The following is a 23,487-nucleotide window of genomic DNA, read 5'->3' on the forward strand; positions in this document are numbered from 1 at the left end:
TTATACTAAAAATAAAGGTACTTTTAAATATGCCAAAGTATCTTAGAGTGTACCCTCAGTGAGAGGATAGGAAATATACACAAGATATATATACACAATAGCAAAAATATGCAGTATAGTCTTAGAAAACAGTGCAAACAATGTATAGTTACAATAGGATGCAATGGGGAAACATAGGGATTGGGGCAACACAAACCATATACTCCAAAAGTGGAATGCGAACCACGAATGGACCCCAAACCTATGTGACCTTGTAGAGGGTCGCTGGGACTATTAGAAAATAGTGAGATTTAGAAAAATAACCCTCCCCAAGACCCTGAAAAGTGAGTGCAAAGTGCACTAAAGTTCCCCTAAGGACAAAATAGTCGTGTTAGAGGAATAATGCAGGAAAGACACAAACCAGCAATGCAACAACTGTGGATTTCCAATCTAGGGTACCTGTGGAACAAGGGGACCAAGTCCAAAAGTCACAAGCAAGTCGGAGATGGGCAGATGCCCAGGAAATGCCAGCTGCGGGTGCAAAGAAGCTTCTACTGGACAGAAGAAGCTGAGGTTTCTGCAGGAACGAAAAGGGCTAGAGACTTCCCCTTTGGTGGACGGATCCCTCTCGCCTTGGAGAGTCGTGCAGAAGTGTTTTCCCGCCGAAAGGACGCCAACAAGCCTTGCTAGTCGCAAATCGTGCGTTTGGCGTTTTTGGACGCTGCTGGGGCCCAGGAGGGACCAGGAGGTCGCAAATTGGACCTGAAGAGAGAGGGGACGTCGAGCAAGACAAAGAGCCCTCACTGAATCAGGTAGCACCCGGAGAAGTGCCAGAAACAGGCACTATGAGGATGCGTGAAACGGTGCTCGCCGAAGTTGCACAAAGGAGTCCCACGTCGCCGGAGACCAACTCAGAAAGTCGTGCAATGCAGGTTAGAGTGCCGTGGACCCAGGCTTGGCTGTGCACAAAGGATTTCCGCCGGAAGTGCACAGGGGCCGGAGTAGCTGCAAAGTCGCGGTTCCCAGCAATGCAGCCCAGCGAGGTGAGGCAAGGACTTACCTCCACCAAACTTGGGCTGAAGAGTCACTGGACTGTGGGGGTCACTTGGACAGAGTCGCTGGGTTCGAGGGACCTCGCTCGTTGTGCTGAGAGGAGACCCAAGGGACTGGTAATGCAGCTTTTTGGTGCCTGCGGTTGCAGGGGGAAGATTCCGTCGACCCACGGGAGATTTCTTCGGAGCTTCTGGTGCAGAGAGGAGGCAGGCTACCCCCACAGCATGCACAAGCAGGAAAACAGTCGAGAAGGCGGCAGGATCAGCGTTACAGAGTTGCAGTAGTCGTCTTTGCTACTATGTTGCAGGTTTGCAGGCTTCCAGCGCGGTCAGCAGTCGTTTCCTTATCAGAAGGTGAAGAGAGAGATGCAGAGGAACTCGGCTGAGCTCATGCATTCGTTATCTAAGGTTTCCCCAGAGACAGAGACCCTAAATAGCCAGAAAAGAGGGTTTGGCTACCTAGGAGAGAGGATAGGCTACTAACACCTGAAGGAGCCTATCAGCAGGAGTCTCTGACGTCACCTGGTGGCACTGGCCACTCAGAGCAGTCCAGTGTGCCAGCAGCACCTCTGTTTCCAAGATGGCAGGGGTCTGGAGCACACTGGAGGAGCTCTGGACACCTCCAAGGGGAGGTGCAGGTCAGGGGAGTGGTCACTCCCCTTTCCTTTGTCCAGTTTCGCGCCAGAGCAGGGCTAAGGGGTCCCCTGAACCGGTGTAGACTGGCTTATGCAGAATTGGGCACCTCTGTGCCCAACAAAGCATTTCCAGAGGCTGGGGGAGGCTACTCCTCCCCTGCCTTCACACCATTTTCCAAAGGGAGAGGGTGTCACACCCTCTCTCAGAGGAAGTTCTTTGTTCTGCCATCCTGGGCCAGGCCTGGCTGGACCCCAGGAGGGCAGCTGCCTGTCTGAGGGGTTGGCAGCAGCAGCAGCTGCAGTGAAACCCCAGGAAGGGCAGTTTGGCAGTACCAGGGTCTGTGCTACAGACCACTGGGATCATGGGATTGTGCCAACTATGCCAGGATGGTATAGAGGGGGCAATTCCATGATCATAGACATGTTACATGGCCATATTCGGATTTACCATGGTGAAGCTACATATAGGTAGTGACCTATATGTAGTGCACGCGTGTAATGGTGTCCCCGCACTCACAAAGTTCAGGGAATTGGCTCTGAACAATGTGGGGGTACCTTGGCTAGTGCCAGGGTGCCCTCACACTAAGTAACTTTGCACCTAACCTTTACCAGGTAAAGGTTAGACATATAGGTGACTTATAAGTTACTTAAGTGCAGTGTAAAATGGCTGTGAAATAACGTGGACGTTATTTCACTCAGGCTGCAGTGGCAGGCCTGTGTAAGAATTGTCAGAGCTCCCTATGGGTGGCAAAAGAAATGCTGCAGCCCATAGGGATCTCCTGGAACCCCAATACCCTGGGTACCTCAGTACCATATACTAGGGAATTATAAGGGTGTTCAAGTAAGCCAATGTAAATTGGTAAAAATGGTCACTAGCCTGTCAGTGACAATTTGGAAAGAAATGAGAGAGCATAACCACTGAGGTTCTGATTAGCAGAGCCTCAGTGAGACAGTTAGTCACTACACAGGTAACACATTCAGGCACACTTATGAGCACTGGGGCCCTGGGTTACCAGGGTCCCAGTGACACATACAACTAAAACAACATATATACAGTGAAAAAATGGGGGTAACATGCCAGGCAAGATGGTACTTTCCTACACAACCCCCCCCCAAACGAAGGACAATAAGACTAGCTATGACCTGATGAGTCTTCATTGTCTAAGTGGAAATATCTGGAGAGTCCATCTGCATTGGAGTGGCTACTCCCAGGTCTATGTTCCACTGTATAGTCCATTCCCTGTAGGGATATGGACCACCTCAACAATTTAGGATTTTCACCTTTCATTTGTTTTAGCCAAAGTAGAGGTTTGTGGTCTGTCTGAACAATGAAGTGAGTGTCAAACAGGTATGGCCTCAACTTCTTCAGAGCCCAGACCACAGCAAAGGCCTCCCTCTCAATGGCAGACCAACGCTTTTCTCTAGGGGTCAACCTTCTACTAATAAAAGCAACAGGTTGATCCTGGCCCTCAGAATTAAGTTGTGATAGGACTGCCCCTACTCCTAATTCAGATGCATCAGTCTGGACATAGAATTTTTTAGAGTAACAAGGGCTTTTCAGGACAGGTGCAGAGCACATGGCCTGCTTCAGCTCCTCAAAAGCTTTCTGACAGTTTGCTGTCCATAATACCTTTTTAGGCATTTTCTTGGATGTGAGGTCATTAAGAGGGGCTGCAATGGAGCCATAGTTCTTAATGAACCTCCTGTAATACCCAGTGAGGCCTAGGAAGGCTCTCACCTGAGTCTGAGTGGTAGGGGGAACCCAATCAATAATAGTTTGGATTTTCCCCTGAAGTGGTGCAATCTGTTCCCCACCAACAAGGTGTCCCAGATAAACCACCTTACCCTGCCCTATCTGGCACTTTGAAGCCTTGATAGTGAGGCCTGCCTTTTGCAGGGCCTCCAAAACTTTCCATAGGTGGACCAGGTGATCATCCCAGCTGGAGCTAAAGACAGCTATATCGTCCAGATATGCTGCACTGAAAGCTTCCAGCCCTTGCAGGACTGTGTTCACCAACCTCTGAAAAGTGGCAGGTGCATTTTTCAAACCAAAAGGCATTACAGTAAACTGGTAATGTCCTCCAATGGTAGAAAATGCAGTCTTAGGTTTAGCATCTTCTGACAATTTGATCTGCCAATACCCTGCAGTCAAATCAAAAGTGCTTAGATACTTGGCAGATGCCAGTGTATCTATGAGCTCATCTGCCCTGGGTATAGGGTGAGCATCAGTTTTGGTTACCAAGTTGAGACCTCTATAGTCTACACAAAACCGCATTTCTTTCTTTCCATCTTTAGAATTGGGTTTTGGTACCAGTACCACAGGAGAAGCCCATGGACTGTCAGAGTGCTCAACCACTCCTAGTTCCAACATTTTCTGAACTTCATGCTTTATGCAGTCCCTGACATGGTCAGGCTGCCTATAGATCTTACTTTTGACAGGTAAACTGTCTCCAGTATCTATAGTGTGCTCACACCAAGAAGTGGTGCCTGGCACAGTAGAGAAGAGTTCTGAAAATTGTCCTAGGAGATTTATGCAATGGTCTTTCTGCTCAGCAGTAAGACAATCTGCCAAAACTACACCTTCCACAAGAGCATCTTGTTCTGTGGAAGAGAAGAGATCAGGTAGAGGATCACTGTCTTCTTCCTGTCCCTCATCAGTTGCCATGAGCAGGGTGAGATCAGCCCTGTCATAGTAGGGTTTCAGGCGGTTGACATGGAGCACCCTAAGGGGACTCCTGGCAGTGCCTAAGTCAACTAAATAGGTGACTTCTCCCTTCTTTTCAACAATTGTGTGGGGACCACTCCATTTATCTTGGAGTGCTCTTGGGGCCACAGGCTCCAAGACCCACACTTTCTGCCCTGGTTGGTACTGAACCAAAACAGCCTTCTGATCATGCCATTGCTTCTGGAGCTCTTGGCTGGCCTGAAGGTTTTTACTGGCCTTTTTCATGTACTCAGCCATCCTTGATCTGAGGCCAAGTACATAATCCACAATATCCTGCTTAGGAGCTTTTAAAGGTTGTTCCCAACCCTCCTTTACAAGTGTGAGTGGACCCCTAACAGGGTGTCCAAAAAGAAGTTCAAAGGGGCTGAAGCCCACTCCTTTCTGGGGTACCTCCCTGTAGGCAAAAAGGAGGCATGGTAGAAGGATATCCCATCTCCTGCGGAGTTTTTCAGGGAGACCCATAATCATGCCTTTGAGAGTTTTATTAAATCTCTCCACCAGTCCATTTGTTTGTGGATGATAGGGTGTTGTGAACTTGTACGTTACACCACACTCCTTCCACATGGCCTTTAAGTATGCAGACATGAAATTGCTTCCCCTGTCTGATACCACTTCCTTTGGGAAGCCCACCCTGGAAAATATTCCCAGGAGGGCCTTTGCCACTGCAGGTGCTGTAGTGGTCCTTAAAGGAATAGCTTCAGGATATCTTGTGGCATGGTCCACTACCACCAAGATAAACCTATTGCCTGAAGCAGTAGGAGGGTCAAAGGGGCCAACTATGTCAACCCCTACCCTCTCAAAGGGAACCCCAACCACAGGCAGTGGAATAAGGGGTGCCTTTGGGGTGCCACCTGTCTTGCCACAGGCTTGACAGGTTTCACAGGACTTAGAAAATTCCTTTGTGTCCTCAGACATCCTAGGCCAATGAAACAGGGGAACAAGCCTGTCCCAAGTTTTCATTTGTCCTAGGTGCCCAGCTAAGGGAATGTCATGTGCCAGTGTTAGGAGGAACTTTCTGTACTCCTGAGGGATCACTAATCTCCTGGCAGCTCCAGGTTTAGGATCCCTATGCTCAGTGTACAAGAGGTTGTCCTCCCAGTAAACTCTGTGAGAGTCACTGACATCCCCATTAGCCTGTTTGACAGCTTGCTGTCTGAGACCCTCTAATGTGGGACAGGTTTGCTGTGCCACACTCAGCTCCTCCCTGGCAGGCCCCCCTTCACCCAAAAGCTCAGCAGTGTCTGCTTCCAGCTCCTCTGGTGTAGGTTCTGCACAGGGAGGGAATTCTTCTTCCTCAGAAGTTGAATCCACTGTAGAGGGAGGGATAGTAGGAAGTGGTTTGCTTCTACTAGCCCTAGCTTTAGGGAGCACTTGGTCCATTGTTCCAGGATCCAAGCTTCCCTGTCCTTTTTGCTTTTTGGCCTGAGCCCTTGTCAAAGCAAAAATATGCCCTGGGATGCCCAGCATTGCTGCATGGGCCTCCAACTCCACATCTGACCAAGCTGATGTCTCCAAATCATTCCCTAATAGACAGTCTACAGGTAAATCTGAAGCTACCACAACTTTCTTTGGACCAGTTACCCCCCCCCAGTTGAGATTTACAACAGCCATGGGGTGGCTTTGTGTTATGTTGTGAGCATCGGTTACTTGGTACTGGTGTCCAAGTATGTGTTGTTCAGGGTGCACCAGTTTCTCAATCACCATTGTGACACTGGCACCTGTGTCCCTGTAGGCCTGGACCTCAACACCATTTATTAGGGTTAGTTGCTTGTACTTCTCCAAGTTATGGGGGCAAGCAACAAAAGTGGCTAAATCAATAGCCCCTTCAGAGACTAAAGTAGCCTCTATGGTCTCCCTAATCAGACCAACCCCAACTAAGTTACCAAAAGTGAGCCCAGCTACTCCCTTGGATTGGCTATTAGTAGGTTTGCTCCCACCACCACTGCTATTAGTAGGGACACTAGGTGTAGCAGTAGGGGTTGTAGTGGTAGGAGTAGTGGTGCCTTTCTTTGGACAACTGGGATCTGTTGTCCAATGGCCTTTTATTTTACATAAATAGCACCATGGTTTCTTTTCCTTGTTCTGATTAAAGGAGGATTTGGACCCACCACCCCCACCAGAGTGTTTTTGTGGGCCTGATGAAGACTCATTTTTAGATTTGTCCCCACCCTTGTCTGAAGACTTACCATCCTTCTTTTTGTTGCCATCTTTATCACCCCCTGTATGAACTTTTCTGTTCACTCTTGTTCTGACCCATTTGTCTGCCTTCTTTCCCAATTCTTGGGGAGAGGTCAGATCAGAGTCCACCAAGTACTGGTGCAACAAATCAGACACACAATTATTAAGAATATGCTCTCTCAGGATTAAGTTATACAGGCTGTCATAATCAGTAACTTTACTGCCATGTAACCACCCCTCCAAGGCCTTCACTGAATGGTCAATGAAATCAACCCAGTCTTGTGAAGACTCCTTTTTGGTCTCTCTGAACTTTATCCTGTACTGTTCAGTGGTTAAGCCATAACCATCCAGGAGTGCATTCTTAAGAACTTGGAAATTATTAGCATCATTTTCTTTCACAGTAAGGAGCCTATCCCTACCTTTTCCACTAAATGATAGCCATAGGATAGCAGCCCATTGCCTTTGAGGGACATCCTGTACAACACAGGCCCTCTCAAGTGCAGCAAACCACTTGTTAATGTCATCCCCCTCCTTATAAGGGGGAACTATCTTGTGCAGATTCCTGGAATCATGCTCTTTTGCAGGATGACTATGGGGAATACTGCTGCTGCCACCATGGGTTTCTAAACCCAACTTCTGTCTTTCCTTCTCTAATTCAAAAGACTGTCTATCCAAATCCAGCTGTTGCTTTTTAAGCTTCAGTCTGGTTTGTTCCACCCTCAACTTATTGAGTTCCCTCTCTAACATTCTGTCATCAGGGTTGGTGGGAGGGACATTCCTAGAAACAGAGCTATGATGGGAATGAACAGAAGGAGACCTGTCCCTTACGGAAGCCACCCTAACAGCTTGGTTAGCAGAAACATTACTACCAGTATGGTGAGAATAAATGCTTTTGCTATGATGTGAGACAACACTATTTGTATGGTGTGGCTCATCATCATTCCCAACTATGCTAGACTGTCTAGTAATGGGCAGGCTAGGAAGTTTCTTTCCTGAATCTTTTCCTGGGGGAGTCCCTGAATCAGATTGGGAACTATTAGGTACTTTTTCAACAGATGAGGCACCTATGGCCTTATCCTGTTCTCTAAGCATGTTAAGTAACAGTTCCAAGGAAGGATTCTTCCCTACACTCAAACCTCTCTCTATACAGAGACTCCTTGCTCTTTTCCAGCTAAGGTTGTCATATGCAAGTTTGGACAGATCAACATTTTGGCCTGTGCCAGACATTTTTAGAGAGAGTTAAAGTGATAGTAAAAGATAAAAAGTTTGTCAGAGCTTTTAGAAAGACAGAGAAAAAAAACTTTTTAAACTTTTTAGAACTTTTTAGAAAGTTAGAGGTACTTTTCAGCACTTAGAAAAGAGTGAAAAGAGGAAATGCAAAACTTTTTGGCTATGTGTATATACACTGACCTTGTTTTGTATATTTTTCTCTTATGAAAAGTACAATGACAAGAGTGGTAAGTAGTCTCAAGCACTTATCCGACCACTGCACAACCAATGTAGGAGGCTGGACTGGCTTGTAGTGAGTACCAAGGGGTACTTGCACCTTGCACCAGGCCCAGTTATCCCTTATTAGTGTATAGGGTGTCTAGCAGCTTAGGCTGATAGATAATGGTAGCTTAGCAGAGCAGCTTAGGCTGAACTAGGAGACGTGTGAAGCTACTACAGTACCACTTAGTGTCATATGCACAATATCATAAGAAAACACAATACACAGTTATACTAAAAATAAAGGTACTTTATTTTTATGACAATATGCCAAAGTATCTTAGAGTGTACCCTCAGTGAGAGGATAGGAAATATACACAAGATATATATACACAATAGCAAAAATATGCAGTATAGTCTTAGAAAACAGTGCAAACAATGTATAGTTACAATAGGATGCAATGGGGAAACATAGGGATAGGGGCAACACAAACCATATACTCCAAAAGTGGAATGCGAACCACGAATGGACCCCAAACCTATGTGACCTTGTAGAGGGTCGCTGGGACTATTAGAAAATAGTGAGAGTTAGAAAAATAACCCTCCCCAAGACCCTGAAAAGTGAGTGCAAAGTGCACTAAAGTTCCCCTAAGGACAAAATAGTCGTGTTAGAGGAATAATGCAGGAAAGACACAAACCAGCAATGCAACAACTGTGGATTTCCAATCTAGGGTACCTGTGGAACAAGGGGACCAAGTCCAAAAGTCACAAGCAAGTCGGAGATGGGCAGATGCCCAGGAAATGCCAGCTGCGGGTGCAAAGAAGCTTCTACCGGACAGAAGAAGCTGAGGTTTCTGCAGGAATGAAAAGGGCTAGAGACTTCCCCTTTGGTGGACGGATCCCTCTCGCCTTGGAGAGTCGTGCAGAAGTGTTTTCCCGCCGAAAGGACGCCAACAAGCCTTGCTAGTCGCAAATCGTGCATTTGGTGTTTTTGGACGCTGCTGGGGCCCAGGAGGGACGAGGAGGTCGCAAATTGAACCTGAAGAGAGAGGGGACGTCGTGCAAGACAAAGAGCCCTCACTGAATCAGGTAGCACCCGGAGAAGTGCCAGAAACAGGCACTACGAGGATGCGTGAAACAATGCTCGCCGAAGTTGCACAAAGGAGTCCCACGTCGCCGGAGACCAACTTAGAAAGTCGTGCAATGCAGGTTAGAGTGCCGTGGACCCAGGCTTGGCTGTGCACAAAGGATTTCCGCCGGAAGTGCACAGGGGCCGGAGTAGCTGCAAAGTCGCGGTTCCCAGCAATGCAGCCCAGCGAGGTGAGGCAAGGACTTACCTCCACCAAACTTGGGCTGAAGACTCACTGGACTGTGGGGGTCACTTGGACAGAGTCGCTGGATTCGAGGGACCTCGCTCGTCGTGCTGAGAGGAGACCCAAGGGACCGGTAATGCAGCTTTTTGGTGCCTGCGGTTGCAGGGGGAAGATTCCGTCGACCCACGGGAGATTTCTTCGGAGCTTCTGGTGCAGAGAGGAGGCAGACTACCCCCACAGCATACACAAGCAGGAAAACAGTCGAGAAGGCGGCAGGATCAGCGTTACAGAGTTGCAGTAGTCGTCTTTGCTACTATGTTGCAGTTTTGCAGGCTTCCAGCGCGGTCAGCAGTCGATTCCTTATCAGAAGGTGAAGAGAGAGATGCAGAGGAACTCGGCTGAGCTCATGCATTCGTTATCTAAAGTTTCCCCAGAGACAGAGACCCTAAATAGCCAGAAAAGAGGGTTTGGCTACGTAGGAGAGAGGATAGGCTAGCAACACCTGAAGGAGCCTATCACAAGGAGTCTCTGACGTCACCTGGTGGCACTGGCCACTCAGAGCAGTCCAGTGTGCCAGCAGCACCTCTGTTTCCAAGATGGCAGAGGTCTGGAGCACACTGGAGGAGCTCTGGACACCTCCCCGGGGAGGTGCAGGTCAGGGGAGTGGTCACTCCCCTTTCCTTTGTCCAGTTTCGCGCCAGAGCAGGGCTAAGGGGTCCCCTGAACCGGTGTAGACTGGCTTATGCAGAATTGGGCACATCTGTGCCCAAGAAAGCATTTCCAGAGGCTGGGGGAGGCTACTCCTCCCCTGCCTTCACACCATTTTCCAAAGGGAGAGGGTGTCACACCCTCTCTCAGAGGAAGTTCTTTGTTCTGCCATCCTGGGCCAGGCCTGGCTGGACCCCAGGAGGGCAGATGCCTGTCTGAGGGGTTGGCAGCAGCAGCAGCTGCAGTGAAACCCCAGGAAGGGCAGTTTGGCAGTACCAGGGTCTGTGCTACAGACCACTGGGATCATGGGATTGTGCAAACTATGCCAGGATGGCATAGAGGGGGCAATTCCATGATCATAGACATGTTACATGGCTATATTCGGAGTTACCATTGTGAAGCTACATATAGGTAGTGACCTATATGTAGTGCACGCGTGTAATGGTGTCCCCGCACTCACAAAGTTCAGGGAATTGGCTCTGAACAATGTGGGGGCACCTTGGCTAGTGCCAGGGTGCCCTCACACTAAGTAACTTTGCACCTAACCTTTACCAGGTAAAGGTTAGACATATAGGTGACTTATAAGTTACTTAAGTGCAGTGTAAAATGGCTGTGAAATAACGTGGACGTTATTTCACTCAGGCTGCAGAGGCAGGCCTGTGTAAGAATTGTCAGAGCTCCCTATGGGTGGCAAAAGAAATGCTGCAGCCCATAGGGATCTCCTGGAACCCCAATACCCTGGGTACCTCAGTACCATATACTAGGGAATTATAAGGGTGTTCCAGTAAGCCAATGTAAATTGGTAAAATTGGTCACTAGCCTGTCAGTGACAATTTGAAATAAATGAGAGAGCATAACCACTGAGGTTCTGGTTAGCAGAGCCTCAGTGAGACAGTTAGGCACCACACAGGGAACACATACATATAGGCCACAAACTTATGAGCACTGGGGTCCTGACTAGCAGGGTCCCAGTGACACATAACAAACATACTGAAAACATGGGGTTTTCACTATGAGCACTGGGCCCTGGCTAGCAGGATCCCAGTGAGACAGTGAAAACACCCTGACATACACTCACAAACAGGCCAAAAGTGGGGGTAACAAGGCTAGAAAGAGGCTACTTTCTCACACCCATATACTGTTGCTCCTGCAGAAGCTGGATCTCCTGAAACCTTGCCAGGACCGTCGCCATCGTCTCCTGGGAGTGGTGGTAGGCTCCCATGATGGAGGAGAGGGCCTCGTGGAGGGTGGGTTCCCTGGGCCTGTCCCCCCCTGTCGCACAGCAGCCCTCCCAGTTCCCCTGTTTCCCTGTGCCTCTGTCCCCTGGACTGTGTGCCCACTACCACTGCCCCCAGGTCCCTGTTGTTGTTGGGGTGGTGGGTTAACCTGGGTGCCCTGTAGGGGTGGACACACCGCTGATTGACGTGTCCTGGGGACAGAGATATGGGCCCGCTGGGTGGGTGCTGTGCTGGTGTTCCCAAAGGGGGGAAGGTCTGCTGTGGCCTGTGGCTGTCTGAGGGGAACCGACTGTCCAGAGGTCCCCGATGGGCCGGGCTGGTCATCTAGATCCAGGGAGACAGAGGTGCTGTCATCACTGTGGGCCTCTTCTGGGGGTGGAGTGGACATTTGTGGACCCTCCTGCGCGGTGACATGGCGTTCGGGTCCTGCAGGGGTATAAAAGTATGATTATTGCTTCTGTGTGTGCCATAGCGTGCAATGGGTGGGTGCCCGTGTACCCCTGTGCTTGCATTCCTGTGTGGGGGCTTTTGTGACGGTGGTTTGGGTGGGGGTGGGTATGTGCAGTGGGCATGCTTAGGTGATGGGTGTCCATGCTTTGTGGTCGCATGCAGGGCTTGGTGTTGGGATGGGTGGGTTGTGAGGGTGAGACATTTGCAAGTAGTAGGTGTGATGGGGGTCGGGGTATGAGTTGGCATGCTGGTGGGGTTGGGGGCATGAAGTAGTTAAGATTTGACTTACCAGAGTCCATTCCTCCGCCTACTCCTGCGAGGCCCTCAGGATGCAGGATCACCAAGACCTGCTCCTCCCATGTTATAAATTCTGGGGGAGTAGGTGGGGGTCCGCCGCCAGTCCGCTGCACCGCGATGTTGTGCCTGGATACCATGAAACGCACCTTCCCCCGTAGGTCGTTCCACTGCTTCCTGATGTCGTCCTGATTTCTTGGGTGCTGTCCCACAGCGTTGAACCTGTCCACTATTGTGCTCCATAGCTCCATCTTCCTGGCAATGGTGGTGTGCTTCACCTGTGTCCCGAAGAGCTGTGGCTCTACCCCTCCAATTTCCTCCACCATGACCCTGAGTTAATCGTCAGAAAACCTGGGGTGTCTTTGCGGTGCCATGGGGTGGTTTGGGTGATGTGTGGGGTGGATTGTGTGGTGCTAAGTGTGGTGATGTGTATTGGTGTGTAGTTTGAAGTGCGTGGTAATATTGCTGGGTGACAGTGAATTGCGCGTCTGGGTGCTCGGGTCACTTATCTCTGTGCGTGTTCACGAATCTCTAGGAGTAGGGGTGTGTGGGTGTGTGTTTTATATTGTATTGGGTGTGTGGGAGTGGTGTGTGTATGTGTATCAGGTGTGTGTATTTCGATTTATCCAATGTGGCTGTGTTTAGTAAGAGTGTGTGTATTTTGAGCGCGGCGGTGTGTACCGCCAATGGAATACCGCGGTTGAAAGACCGCCGCGTGGATTCGTGTGTCGTGATAGTGTGGGCGTATTTCTGTTGGCGTGACGGTGGAGGTTTGGTCATCGCCAGTTTCTCGCTGCCCTTTGGTGTGGCGGACTTTTGTGGATGTCTGTATTTTGGCGGTTTGCCTGTTGTGGGTCAGAATGACCGTGTCGGTTTACCGCGGCCGCGGCGGTGTTATGGCGGTCTTCTGCACGGCGGTAAGCGCCTTTTACCGCCGAGGTTGGAATGACCCCCTTTGTGTCCTCTGACATCCTAGGCCAGTGAAACAGGGGGACAAGCCTTTCCCATGTTTTAATCTGACCCAAATGTCCAGCTAAGGGAATGTTGTGTGCCAGAGTTAGGAGCAACTCTCTGTACTGCAGGGGAATGACCAATCTCCTGGCTGCTCCAGGTTTTGGGTCCCTTGCCTCTGTGTACAAGAGGTTGTCCTCCCAGTAAACTCTATGTGAGTCACTGACATCCCCATTTTGCTGTTTGACAGCTTGCTGTCTGAGACCCTCTAATGTGGGGCAGGATTGCTGTGCCACACTCAGCTCCTCCCTGGCAGGCCCCCCTCCACCCAAAAGCTCAGCAGTGTCTGCTGCCAGCTCCTCTGGTGAAGGTTCTGCACAGGGGGAATTTCTTCTTCCTCAGAAGTAGAATCATCTGTAGAGGGAGGGATAGTGGGTAGGGATATACCCTTACTAACCCTAGCTTTAGGGAGCACTTGGTCCATTGTTCCAGGATCCAAGTCACCCTGTCCTTTTTGCTTTTTGGCCTGAGCCCTTGTCAAAGCAAAAATATGCCCAGGAATGCCCATCATTGCTGCATGAGCCTCCAACTCCACTTCTGCCCAAGCTGATGTCTCTAAATCATTCCCTAGTAGACAATCTACAGGTAAATCTAAGGCAACCACAACTTTCTTTAGACCAGTAACCCCCCCCCCCCCAGTTGAGATTCACAATAGCCATGGGGTGGCTAAGAGTGTTGTTATGAGCTTCTGTCACTTGGTACTGGTGACCAAGTAGGTGTCGTTCAGGGTTTACCAGTTTCTCTATTACCATGGTAACACTGGCACCTGTGTCCCTGTAGGCCTGAACCTCAACACCATTGATTAAGGGAAGTTGCTTGTACTTATCCATATTAAGGGGACAAGCAACCAAGGTGGCCAAATCAATGGCACCTTCAGAGACTAACACAGCCTCTGTGGTCTCCCTAACAAGACCAACCCCAACTAAATTACCAAAAGTGAGCCCAGCTACTCCCTTGGATTGGCTATTAGTAGGTTTGCTCCCACCACCACTGCTATTACTAGGGGCATTAGAGGTTGCAGTAGGGGTTGTGGTAGGGGGAGGCTTGGTGCTTTTCTTTGGACAACTGGCATCAGTTGTCCAATGGCCTTTTACTTTACATAAATAGCACCATGGTTTCTTTACTTGATTAGAAGAGGATTTGGACCCACCACCCCCACCAGAGTGTTTTTGTGGGCCTGATGAAGACTCATTTTTTAGATTTGTCCCCACCCTTGTCTGAAGACTTACCATCCTTCTTCTTGCCATCCTTGTCACCCCATGTATGAACGTTTCTGTTCACTCTTCTTCTGACCCATTTGTCTGCCTTCTTTCCCAATTCTTGGGGAGAGGTCAGATCTGAGTCCACTAGATATTGGTGTAACAAATCAGACACACAGTTATTCAGAATATGCTGCCATGTAACCACCCCTCCAAGGCCTTCACTGAATAGTCAACAAAGTCTACCCAGTCTTGTGAGGACTCTTTTCTGGTTTCTCTGAACGTAATCCTGTATTGTTCAGTGGTTAGGCCAAATCCACCCAGGAGTGCATTCTTCAAAAGTGTCAAATTATTGGCATCACTTTCCTTTACAGTAAGGAGCCTATCCCTACCCTTTCCACTGAAAGATAGCCATAGGATAGCAGCCCACTGCCTTTGAGGGACCACCTGTACCATACAGGCCCTCTCAAGTGCAGCACACCACTTGTTATTGTCATCCCCCTCCTTGTAAGGGGGAACTATCTTGTGCAGATTCCTATAATCATGCTCTCTCACAGGATTGCTATCAGGAATACTGCTGCTGCCACCATGGGGTCCTAACCCCAACCTCTGTCTCTCTTTTTTAAGTCTAGCGATTCCCTCTCTAGAGCTAGCTGTTGCTGTTTAAGCTTCAGCCTGGTCTCTTCCACTCTCAACTTATTGAGTTCCCTTTCTAACATCTTGTCATCAGGGTGGGTGGGTTGGGATGTTTTGACACAGAAGAAAGATTTGAATGAGCAGAGGGAGACCTGTCCCTAACAATTGGCACTCTAACAACCTGGCCTTCAGGAATAAAACCCTCCCTACTATGATGGGAGCTTCTATTACTACCAGCATTGCTAGGTGGTCTGCTAAGGGGCATATTAGGAAGAGCACCCTGTACCACTCCCTCAAGGGCCTCCCCTGAGTCAGAGGGTCAGCTATCTCCTAACTTCTCAATTGAACTGCCAGCTAAGGCCTTATCATTCTCAATGACAATAATTCTCTAGAAGGGTTCTTTCCTACCACTAAATCTCTATCAATGCAGAGACTCCTTAGGCTCTTAACGTTAAGGTGGTCATAAGCTGTATTGACCAAATTAAGAGGAGTTCCTACACCAGACATGATAGAAAAAGGTTTAGGGACAGATAAAAGAGAGAAAAAAATGTAGGACTTTTTAGAAAGTTTAGGAGTACTTTTCAGCACTTAGCAGATAGTGTAAGAGAAGAAAAGCAAAACTTTTTGGTTAGGTGTACATACACTGAACTTGTTTTGTATATTATTCTCTTATGAAAAGTACAAAATGACAAAGTGGTAAGTAGTTGCAAGTACTTATCCCACTGCTGCATAACCAATGTAGGAGGCTGGCCTTGCTTGTAGTGGGTACCAAGGGGTACTTACACTCTGTACCAGGTCCAGTTATCCCTTATTAGTGTAGAAGAGGTGTTTCTAGCAGCTTAGGCTGATAGAAGGTAGCTATAGCAGAGCAGCTTAGGCTGAACTAGGAGACATGCAAAGATCCTACTATACCATTGGTGTCATATGCACAATATCATAAGAAAACACAATACACAGATATACTAAAAATAAAGGTACTTTATTTTTATGACAATATGCCAAAAGTATCTCAGTGAGTACCCTCAGTATAAGGATGCCAAATATACACAAGATATATGTACACAATACCAAAAATCTGCAGTAATAGCAAAAGGAATTAATGCAAGCAATGTAAAGTTACAGTAGATTGCAATAGGAGCACATAGGTATAGGGGCAACACAAACCATATACTCCAAAAGTGGAATGCGAACCACAAATGGACCCCAAACCTATGTGAGCTTGTAGAGGGTCGCTGGGACTGTAAGAAAACAGTGAAGGTTAGAAAAATAGCCCACCCCAAGACCCTGAAAAGTAGGTGTAAAGTGCACCTATAACACCCAGAGAGCACAGAAGTCGTGATAGGGGGTTTCTGCAAGGAAGACCAACACCAGCAAAGCAACAACAGTGGATTTCCGGACCTGAGTACCTGTGAAACAAGGGGACCAAGTCCAAGAGTCGCAACAATGTCGAGAGTGGGCAGATGCCCAGGAAATGCCAGGTGAGGGTGCAAAGAAGCTGCCTCTGGATGGTAGAAGCTGTGGATTCTGCAAGAACGAAGAGGGCTAGAAACGTTCCCTTTGGAGGATGGATGTCCCACGTCGTGAAGAAGCTTGCAGAGGTGTTCCCACGCAGAAAGACTGCAAACAAGCCTTGCTAGCTCCAAGGGTCGCGGTTAGGGTTTTTGGATGCTGCTGTGGCCCAGGAGGAACCAGGATGTCGCCACTTGGATGAGGAGACAGAGGGGGTGCCCAGCAAGTCAGGGAGCGCTCACAGAAGCAGGCAGCACCCACAGAAGTACCGGAACAGGCACTTGGAAGAGGAGTGAACCGGAGTCCACCCGAAGTCAGAAAAGGGAGTCCCACGACGTCAGAGGACAACTCAGAAGGTTGTGCACTGCAGGTTAGAGTGTCGGGGACCCAGGCTTGGCTGTGCATGAAGGAAATCCTGGAACAGTGCACAGGAGACGGAGCAGCTGCAAATCACCCGGTACCCAGCAATGCAGTCTAGCGTGGGGAGGCAAGGACTTACCTCCACCAAACTTGGACTGAAGAGTCACTGGACTGTAAGAGTCACTTGGACAGAGTTGCTGAGTTCCAGAGACCACGCTCGTCGTGCTGAGAGGGGACCCAGAGGACCGGTGATGCAGTCTTTTGTTGCCTGCGGTTGCAGGGGGAGGATTCCGTCGTCCCACGGGAGATTTCTTCAGAGCTCCTGGTGCAGAGAGGAGGCAGGCTACCCCCAGAGCATGCACCACCAGAAAACAGTCGAGAAGGCGGCAGGATAAGCGATACAAGGTTGCAGTAGTCGTCTTTGCTACTTTGTTGTGGTTTTGCAGGCGTCCTGAGCAGTCAGCGGTCGATCCTTTGGCAGAAGGTGAAGAGAGAGATGCAGAGGAACTCTGATGAGCTCTTGCATTCGGTATCTGAAGAATTCCCCAAAGCAGAGACCCTAAATAGCCAGAAAAGGAGGTTTGGCTACCTAAGAAGGAGGATAGGTTAGTAACACAGGTAAGAGCCTATCAGAAGAAGTCTCTGACGTCACCTGCTGGCCCTGGCCACTCAGAGCAGTCCAGTGTGCCAGCACACCTCTGAATCCAAGATGGCAGAGGTCTGGGGCACGCTGGAGGAGCTCTGGGCACCTCCCCTGGGAGGTGCAGGTCAGGGGAGTGGTCACTCCCCTTTCCTTTGTCCAGTTTTGTGCCAGAGCAGGGCTGGGGGATCCCTGAACCGGTGTAGACTGGCTTATGCAGAGATGGGCACCATATGTGCCCATCAAAGCATTTCCAGAGGCTGGGGGAGGCTACTCCTCCCCAGCCCTGACACCTTTTTCCAAAGGGAGAGTGTGTAACACCCTCTCTCTGAGGAAGTCGAGAAGGCGGCAGGATCAGCGTTATAATGTCGCAGTAATCGTCTTTGCTACTTTGTTGCAGTTTTGCAGGCTTCCAGCGCGGTCAGCAGTCGATTCCTTGGCAGAAGGTGAAGAGAGAGATGCAGAGGAACTCTGATGAGCTCTTGCGTTCGTTATCTAAGGGATTCCCCAAAGCAGAGACCCTAAATAGCCAGAAAAGAGGGTTTGGCTACTTAGGAGAGAGGATAGGCTAGCAATACCTGAAGGAGCCTATCAGAAGGAATCTCTAACGTCACCTGCTGGCCCTGGCCACTCAGAGCAGTCCAGTGTGCCAGCAGCACCTCTGTTTACAAGATGGCAGAGGTCTGGAGCACACTGGAGGAGCTCTGGGCACCTCCCAGGGGAGGTGCAGGTCAGGGTAGTGGTCACTCCCCTTTCCTTTGTCCAGTTTCGCGCCAGAGCAGGGCTGAGGGATCCCTGAACCGGTGTAGACTGGCTTATGCAGAAATGGGCACCATCTGTGCCCATGAAAGCATTTCCAGAGGCTGGGGGAGGCTACTCCTCCCCTGCCTTAACACCTTTTTCCAAAAGGGAGAGGGTGTAACACCCTCTCTCTGAGGAAGTCCTTTGTTCTGCCTTCCTGGGCCAGGCCTGGCTGGACCCCAGGAGGGCAGAAACCTGTCTGAGGGGTTGGCAGCAGCAGCAGCAGCAGCTGCAGTGAAACCCCGGGAAAGGCAGTTTGGCAGTACCCGGTTCTGTGCTAGAGACTCGGGGGATCATGGAATTGTCTCCCCAATGCCAGAATGGCATTGGGGTGACAATTCCATGATCTTAAGACATGTTACACGGACATGTTCGGAGTTACCATTGTGACGCTATACATATGTAGTGACCTATGTATTGTGCATGCGTGAAGTGGTGTACCGCACTCACAAAGTCCGGGGAATTTGCCCTGAACGATATGGGGGCACCTTGGCTAGTGCCAGGGTGCCCACACACTAAGGGCCTGATTACAACTTTGGAGGACGGCGTTAATCCGTCCCAAATGTGATGGATATACCGCCTACCGTATTACGAGTCCATTATATCCTATGGAACTCGTAATACGGTAGGTGGTATATCCGTCACATTTGGGACGGATTAACACCGTCCTCCAGAGTTGTAATCAGACCCATAATGTTTGCAACTCTACCAGACTTGCGTTACTTTAAGATTGCTTTAAGGTTTGAGGATCGAACCTATTAACTTGGTGGATTAACTAATGAAGGATATCCCTGCTAAGGCAAATGCCTGTTACTCTATTTGTCTTATATGTAGTCTGCTGTCTTTGATATTTTAGTTAGAGCATCAAACTTTTTTGCATGTGTACCCCTAAGAGTTGTATGCTGTCTGCATGTTTATGGGTAACTCTTTTTTTTTTTTTAATCTTTTTATTGGCTTATAATACATAACAGTCCGGATATGCATCCGGGCACAACATCACTGCTTGTATAATTGTACCAACATGAATTAATACAATTTGGAGATAGCAGATTAACTGTAATGAAAGATCAGAAGGTGAAGAGAAAGATTGAAACATATAGAGAAATAGTGTAGAAACTGCCTGTGGGTGGCCCTGTACGGAAGGGAGAGGAGGACAAAAGAGGGGAGTGGGGGGTGGGGGCGAGGGAGGCCGAAGGGACGGGGCAGCAACTGCATCGTGTATGTGAATGATGGGGCTGCAGGCAGCTCTTTAGACGGGCTCTGGGGGTGTTTTTCATACATGTGGGCAGCTACACGGGATCCCATCATGTGAGATTTAAAGCAGTGTGTATGTTGTGCTGAGACAGCTTCTCATGTGTACTCTCCTTTGTCCTCGTGCTTCATCAATGCGGTGGATATGTGTATTATGTGTAGAAGATAAAGCTGCTGGTAGCTCAAGGGGGTCGAGTGTCATCTTTATTCTTAATTGAAACAATGAGGGAATCCCACGTATCTGCCACCTTGACCGTCACTCCCCTGTCTCAGAGAGAATGCAGTACCTGCTCCTCTGCCTTTGCCCAGTGCAACAGCTCGCCTGTCCAGCGGTGCGTGTCTGGCACATTCGGTGCCTTCCTCTGCATCGCCAAAAGGCGTTTAAGTAGCACGAAGGCCAGGTCAATGCACCTCCGCACCTGCTTTCCTCCTTTGGGTCTTGGGCGGATGCCTAGTAAACAGGATTCGGGCGTGGGAGACAATGAGTGGCCCAACCATTCAGCAGTCAGTGAGGTTATGGTTTGCCAGGACCGCAGCACCGGGGGCCAATCCCACGTCATATGAAAGAAGGTAGCATCTGGGTCACCACATCTCGGCCATTCCTGAGTAGTTTGAGGGAACATACGCCGGAGCCTATGCGGAGATAGGTAAGTTTGATGTAAGTAATTGAATTGCGTGTATCGGAATCTAGGGTTACTTGATACTTCGTGTGTCAAATTAAGTGCTGTGTTCCATGCCTGCTGTGTCAGTGGTGTAGGGAGAACCATGTCCCACCTAACCTTCGCTTTTGCCTGAGCCAATTCCGGGCTCCCTAGCAGAGTACTGTATATCCGAGAAGTACTGAGCTGTGTACCCAGACTGGCAAATAAATCATGCAGGATAGGAGCGGTCGGGAGTTCGAGTTCCCTGCATTTCCATGTAGTACGTATGAGCTGTTGTAAAGCACAGTATGTTATAAACCAGCCATGACCCAAGACGTAGGCATTCGCGAGAACAGCGAAGGTCAGGAATTGACCCTCCTCGAACATGTCCCCTATTGTCTGTATGCCCTTTGTGGACCAAGAGGACAGTCTATGCTGTCCAGTCATCCTCCCGGCATTTGGGATGGACAACAGGGGAGTCCTAGGTGAGTAGAGTGTGGCCTGATTCCCATCCAGCACATATTGACGCTAATTCCATCGTGCTGCGTTCAACAGGATGTTGTGGAGGTACGAAGGTCCACTGTGGTCGAGCAGCCATCGCAACACACTAGTGTGACCCAAGGAGGCATGTACCATCCGTGCTTCTGAGCTTGGGGGGTCCTGTATCCAGCGCGAAATCCAATGTATCTGCGCTGCTGCATAGTCCAGCTCGTAGTGTGGGGTGCCTGGTCCCCCCTGTGTAAGCGGTAAATGTATGTTGGCTAGAGCCACCCGCCGGCATCCATTGCCCCACACCAAGTCAGTCAACAGACTATTCAGCGTTTCTCCCCAAAAAAACAAGAGGAAGTAACAGCGGCAGTGCAGAAAAATGATATAGCAGTCACAGAAGTATGATCATCTTTGCAATCGCCACTCTCCCCAGCAGGAGCGAGCACCAAAAAGGTAACGAGCCTCTGATGGATCTGACCGTACGTCCCAGGTTCCCTTCTTTGAGATCCCTTGCACTATGATATATGTGAATCCCGAGGTATTTGAAGGTGGTATAGCACCATGGTTAGGCATATGTCAAGGCCGTGGGCCATGGAGTCTCCGGAACCAGTGTCATCGGAAACAGGCAGGACTTTGTCCAGTTCATGTGCAGGCCAGAGACCTCCAAATAAAGCCAGCAACCACAGTAAGTCCGGGAGGGACTCTGAGCAGTTGCGTAGGTATATTAGCGCATCGTCTGCATATAGGAAAACGATTCGATACGTATCACCGTCAAGTATACCCCACTCTGGAGCCCTGCTCCTGAGCCATGCCACTAGCGGTTTGATCGCCAATGCAAACAATATCGGCGAGAGGGGGCAGCCCTGCCTCGTGCCTCTACCGAAGTCAAACCTGTCTGATATAATACCTCCCGTTTTAACCCTGGCTGTTGGTCCTGAGTATTAGACGGTGATCCATAGCATGAATGCTTTGCCGAAACCCATGAGCCTCAATGCCTCCATTAAAAAGGGACAGCCCAGTGTATCGAATGCCATTTCTATATCTAGGGATACCGCTACGCGTTCATACTCCGATTCCAGGTCATCAACCATGAGCCTTAACAGGCATTGTATATTTATGAAGATGTTTCGATCAGGGATAAAACCGGACTGGTCTTCATGGACCAGAGTCGGCAGCAGCGGGAGAAGGCGATTCGCCAAGATCTTCTCCAATAATTTACAGTCTTAAGTTTAACAATGATAGGGGACGGTACGACCGAACATCTAATGGATCGTGGCCCGGCTTAGGGAGAACCACTATTATTGCTTCGCATTGTGATTCCGGGAGCCGACCCTCTGTAACAGCCTCTTTTTAGCACTTCCAGATACGGTTTAGTTATCTGTGCGGAAAATGTACGGTAGTACTCTGCTGGTTGACCATCACTGCCTGGTGCTTTGTTGGGGGCCAGTTGGCGTAAAGCCTGCTGAATCTCTTCAAGATATGTGGGCCTCTCCAGAGAGGCGAGCCAAGTGGAGCATATTGAAAAAGTCCACCAATTGCCCTGATGTTGGGGGGGGGAGGTGCAGCGTATAAAGTACTATAGTATTGCCTGAATGCTTAATTTATTTCTGATTGTGTGGTGACTATTGTAGGAAAGTACCATCTTGTCTGGCATGTTACCCCCATATTTCACTGTATATATGTTGTTTTAGTGTATGTGTCACTGGGACCCTGCCAGCCAGGGCCCCAGTGCTCATAAGTGTGCCCTGTATGTGTTCCCTGTGTGATGAGTAACTGTCTCACTGAGGCTCTGCTAACCAGAACCTCAGTGGTTATGCTCTCTCTGCTTTCTAAATTGCTAGTGACCAATTTCACCAATTCACATTGGCATACTGGAACACCCTTATACTTCCCTAGTATATGGTACTGAGGTACCCAGGGTATTGGGGTTCCAGGAGACCCCTATGGGCTGCAGCATTTCTTTTGCCACCCATAGGGAGCTCTAACAATTCTTACACAGGCCTGCCACTGCAGCCTGAGTGAAAAAACGTCCACGTTATTTCACAGCCAGTTACCACTGCACTTAAGTAACTTATAAGTCACCTATATGTCTAACCTTTACCTGGTAAAGGTTGGTGTGAGAAAGTAGCCTCTTTCTAGCCTTGTTACCCCCACTTTTGGCCTGTTTGTGAGTGTATGTCAGGGTGTTTTCACTGTCTCACTGGGATCCTGCCAGCCAGGGCCCAGTGCTCATAGTGAAAACCCTATGTTTTCAGTATGTTTGTTATGTGTCACTGGGACCCTGCTAGTCAGGACCCCAGTGCTCATAAGTTTGTGGCCTATATGTGTGTGTTCCCTGTGTAGTGCCTAACTGTCTCACTGAGGCTCTGCTAACCAGAACCTCAGTGGTTATGCTCTCTCATTTCTTTCCAAATTGTCACTAACAGGCTAGTGACCATTTTTACCAATTTACATTGGCTTACTGGAACACCCTTATAATTCCCTAGTATATGGTACTGAGGTACCCAGGGTATTGGGGTTCCAGGAGATCCCTATGGGCTGCAGCATTTCTTTTGCCACCCATAGGGAGCTCTGACAATTCTTACACAGGCCTGCCACTGCAGCCTGAGTGAAATAACGTCCACGTTATTTCACAGCCATTTTACACTGCACTTAAGTAACTTATAAGTCACCTATATGTCTAACCTTTACCTGGTAAAGGTTAGGTGCAAAGTTACTTAGTGTGAGGGCACCCTGGCACTAGCCAAGGTGCCCCCACATTGTTCAGAGCCAATTCCCTGAACTTTGTGAGTGCGGGGACACCATTACACGCGTGCACTACATATAGGTCACTACCTATATGTAGCTTCACAATGGTAACTCCGAATATGGCCATGTAACATGTCTATGATCATGGAATTGCCCCCTCTATGCCATCCTGGCATAGTTGGCACAATCCCATGATCCCAGT

The sequence above is a fragment of the Pleurodeles waltl genome, chromosome 11 (assembly GCF_031143425.1).
Source record: "Pleurodeles waltl isolate 20211129_DDA chromosome 11, aPleWal1.hap1.20221129, whole genome shotgun sequence".
In the NCBI taxonomy this organism is placed as follows: Eukaryota; Metazoa; Chordata; class Amphibia; order Caudata; family Salamandridae; genus Pleurodeles; species Pleurodeles waltl.